The sequence below is a fragment of the Elephantulus edwardii genome, unplaced genomic scaffold, assembly GCF_000299155.1.
Source record: "Elephantulus edwardii isolate Elephantulus edwardi_28Jun2011 unplaced genomic scaffold, EleEdw1.0 scaffold00388, whole genome shotgun sequence".
NCBI classification, from domain to species: domain Eukaryota; kingdom Metazoa; phylum Chordata; class Mammalia; order Macroscelidea; family Macroscelididae; genus Elephantulus; species Elephantulus edwardii.
In genome coordinates this window covers 279,253-283,192 of record NW_006400138.1, presented here as the reverse complement: position 1 = coordinate 283,192, position 3,940 = coordinate 279,253, and the positions used below count along the sequence as shown (strand labels likewise).

At 36.4% G+C, this 3,940-nt stretch overlaps 1 pseudogene; it reads right to left on the bottom strand.

Annotated features, from left to right (window-relative positions):
* Positions 1 to 2,035: 2,035 nt before the first annotated feature.
* The window catches only part of LOC102852497, a 39,861-nt pseudogene continuing 37,956 nt past the window's right edge, over positions 2,036 to 3,940 (bottom strand).

Here is a 3,940-nt window from a genome sequence, read left to right as displayed (position 1 = left end):
TTCGTTGATCTTCTGCAACAAATGTTTCAAGTCCTCCTCACTTTCAGCAATAAATGTAGTGTTATCTGCATAAATCAGGTTATTGATCAGTCACCACATTCCTTTTCATAGACTTCAGTTTTTCAAATAATTTGCTTAACATACAGATTAAAGAGGTATGGAGAGAGAATGCAACTCTGACATGCTACCTTCTAAATTTTAAACCATGTGGTTTTCTCTTGCTCTGCACAACAGCCTCCTTGGTCTAACTATAGGTTTTGCAGGAGCATAACTAAGTGCTCTGGGATTCTTATTCTTCTCAATGTTAGCCATAACTTATTATGATCCACACCACAAAAGGGTTTTGCATAGTCAATAAAGAATAAATAGACATTGCTCTGGTTTTTTTCTTTCATCCAGGATCCATCAACATCAGCAATTATATTGCTGGTATCATGACCTCTTCTAAATCCTGATAGAACTTCTGGCAGTTTTCTATCTGTACTGTGCTAGCTGTGCCTGAATGATCTTCAGCAGAATTTTGCTCACATTTGATATTAATGATATTGTTCTACAGTTTCCACATTCTATTGGCTCACCTTTCTTGGGAATTGGAATAAATATGAACTTGTTCTGATACATTAAGCAAATAGCTGTCCTCCAAATTCCCTGCCATAGACTGGTGAGTACATCCAAGGCTGCATCTGTTAATTGAAACAAGTCAATATGTATCCCATGGATTCCTGCAGCCTTATTTTTTGCCAATGCTTTCAAAGCAACTTCCACTTTCTTCTTCACTATCATTGGTTCCTGCTCATATGGTACTTCCTGAAAATTTTCAGTGTCAGTCAGTTCTTTATGGTACGGTGACTCTGTGTATTCCCTCCATCTTCTTTTGATGTTCTCTAGGTCATTTAATATATTTATTGTCCATAGCATCTTTCAATATTTAAACTTGAGGCTTAAATTTGTTTTTCAGGTCTCTCAGCTTAAAAAAAGCAGAGTGAGTTCTTCCCTTTTTATTCTCCAATTACAGCTCTCTGCATATTCTTTTACAATACTTTGCTTTATCTTCTCAGGCTTCCCTTTGAAATCTCCACTTTGACTCTTTTACTTGAGCCTGTTTTCCCTTTGTTTTGGCTTCTTGACACACTCATGAATTTGAGGCTCTTCTGCTATTCATTTTGTTTTACCTTTCTTCTCTGTCTTTGTAAGGATCTTTTGTTTTCTTCACGGGTGATATCATCACACAACTCATCTGGTCTTCAATCATTGGTGTTCAATGGTTCAAATCTATTCTTAGATGATTTTGAAACTCAGATTCAAGATGCCATTTTGGTTCTTGTAGACTTATGTTCCTTTTCTTTGGCCTAAATTTGAACTTGTGTATTAGTAATTGGTGATCTGACCCACAGTCTGCCTTAACCTAGTTTTGACTACCAATACTGAATTTCTCCAATAATTCCTTCCACAGATATAGTCAACCTGATTCCTATGTAGCCTATCAGGTGAGGTTCATGTGTAAAGTCACCGTTTGTATTTTTTTCCTTTACAAGTTTTATTGTTAATTATTTACCTTAATAGATTCAGAAAGAAGAACAGATTAGCTCAGTCCAACATGATTGGCAGTTGGCAAAAATCTAGTGAAGCAAGTGTTCTGATTGCTAAGGATTTATTTAATCTGGATGCTTTAGTACTTAGCCATCTAACACTTCAAACATAATCTGGAATAAATGCATCATCTCCCTCTCTTTAATTTTAATATCCTGCCTACCTCACTTCAGTGTGGAAATATCTTCATTAAAAAGGATTCCCAGAGTAACATGTTCCCTGTGGAGGATAGCCATGAGCACAATGCACAAAAAAGAAAAACTTAAACTCTGTATGATAATTTACTAGTCTAGAGAAACAAAACTTTCCAATATATTAAGAAATTAAATCCAGTTACAAATGTGCTAAGAGGTCTATGTCAAGAAGATCTGGTGTGATAACTGAAAATGGCTGGCTATTTACAAGATACACAAAGAGGATCGGTGCACCCAGATCACGCTGGCCCTCAGAAGCCAAAAGTGTTCTCTCCACTGTAGGCCACACACAAGAATCCATCTTCATCTTTTTCCTTCTCATAAAGCTGTCCCATGGTTAGGCTGGACTGTGGGACTGTCTTATCCACAAAGAGGCAGATGGACTTTTCTGAAGGAAGCTGGATCCTTTTCCTGATGATCTACATGAACAGAGCCACGGTGATGTCGGATGGGACCAAGTACTTCCGTTTGTCAGTGTCAACAATCTGAGAGCCCCAGACTTTTTCCACAATCACAGGAACCCGGTCAGGATATTTCCCGCGGATTTTGGCGGATTCCTCGCATCTGTGTTCCAACGAGTGGTCCTCCTTCAACATCCACTTTATGGCGGCGCAGGGGGTCGAGGCGGCTCACAGAGCCGAGGAGTGGAGCATACCAACCACTACAACAAGGACGGCGGCAACTACTGTTTGTATTTTGAAAAGGTCTTTTTAATGAGTAAATCTTTGAAAATACAAAATGTGGTTAGTCTATTTCCAGTCTCACTTCTACCACCAAGCCCATATTTTCCAACAATTATTCCTGATTTACTGTTTCCAACTTTTGCATTTCAATCACCAATTAACATGAACATAGCTTGATTGCATGTTTGGTCAATTTTTGTACTACAAAATTTGGTAAAAATTTTCAGTTTCTTCCTCTTTGGCTCTCAATGAAAGAGCATATATTTTAATAATAGCTGTATAATATATAAAATATAAAGTTGTATAATATAATATAATATAGATGTTCTTTTGTTAGTCCAAGGATATGCAGTACTCTTCTCCAACACTATAACATAAAAGCATCAATTCTTTTTCTGTTTTTCTTACTCATTTTGTGAAACAGATCATTAACTACTCATATGCAAGTTCAAACTGAAGCCAAAGAAAATCAAGGCAAAGCTATAAGAATCAAAGTTTGACCTTAAGTCTATCCCTCTTGAATTTAAAAACTATATAAGAAATATGTTTAAAGCTTTGAATACTAATAACGAGCTAAGAGCAGATGAACTGTGGGAGGATATTAAGACTATCATCCATGAATAATTCAAAAGTTCATTACAAGGGCAGTGGAAGAAGAAATGATCAAGATGGATATCAAAAAAGACTGAATAGTCTATTAGAGCTCTGAGAAGTCAAAGCAAAGGGGAAGAAATAAAGACATTAAGGAAGTGAAGGAACTGAACATATAATTTAAAAGGGCAGCCCAGGAATACAAAGCAAAGTATTATAATGAAATGTGCAAAGAATTGGAGTTGGAAAACTAAAAGGGATGAATTTGCTCAACATTTCTTAAACTGAAGGAACAGAAGAACAAATTTAAACCTGGAGTTGTAATACTTAAGTATGCTGTGGACAAAATGTCAAATGATCCAAGAAGCATCAAAAGAAGATGGAAGTAAGAAATCAACTGGGATCAAGCTTAGAAGCACTAGTCCAAGGTATAATGAAACTGCCAAATGCAGCCAGAAACGCACAATGTGAAGGGGATAAAATTGATGAATGGGACCTTTTAAAGATTAAATCTATGTGTGCATCAAAAACTTTCTCCAACAGGGTGAAAAGAAAACCTACAGACTGGGAACAAACATTTGGTGATACCATCTCAGATAAGAGTTTTATAATGAAAGTTTACAGAATATTCCTGGGCCTCCAAAAGAAAAAGACTGATAACAAATTATAAAATGGGCAAAAGACTTGGAAAGAGTTTTCATCAGAGGAAGAGATTTGAGTTGCCAACAGACACATGAAGAAATGCTCAAAGTCAATGGCAATAAGAGAGTTGCAAATCAAAACTACAATGAAATATCATCTCACTCCAGTAGCAGAGGCAAATTTTAACAGGGCTACAAGTAATAAGTTCTACTGATGTATTGTTCCAGTCATTTTTTTTTT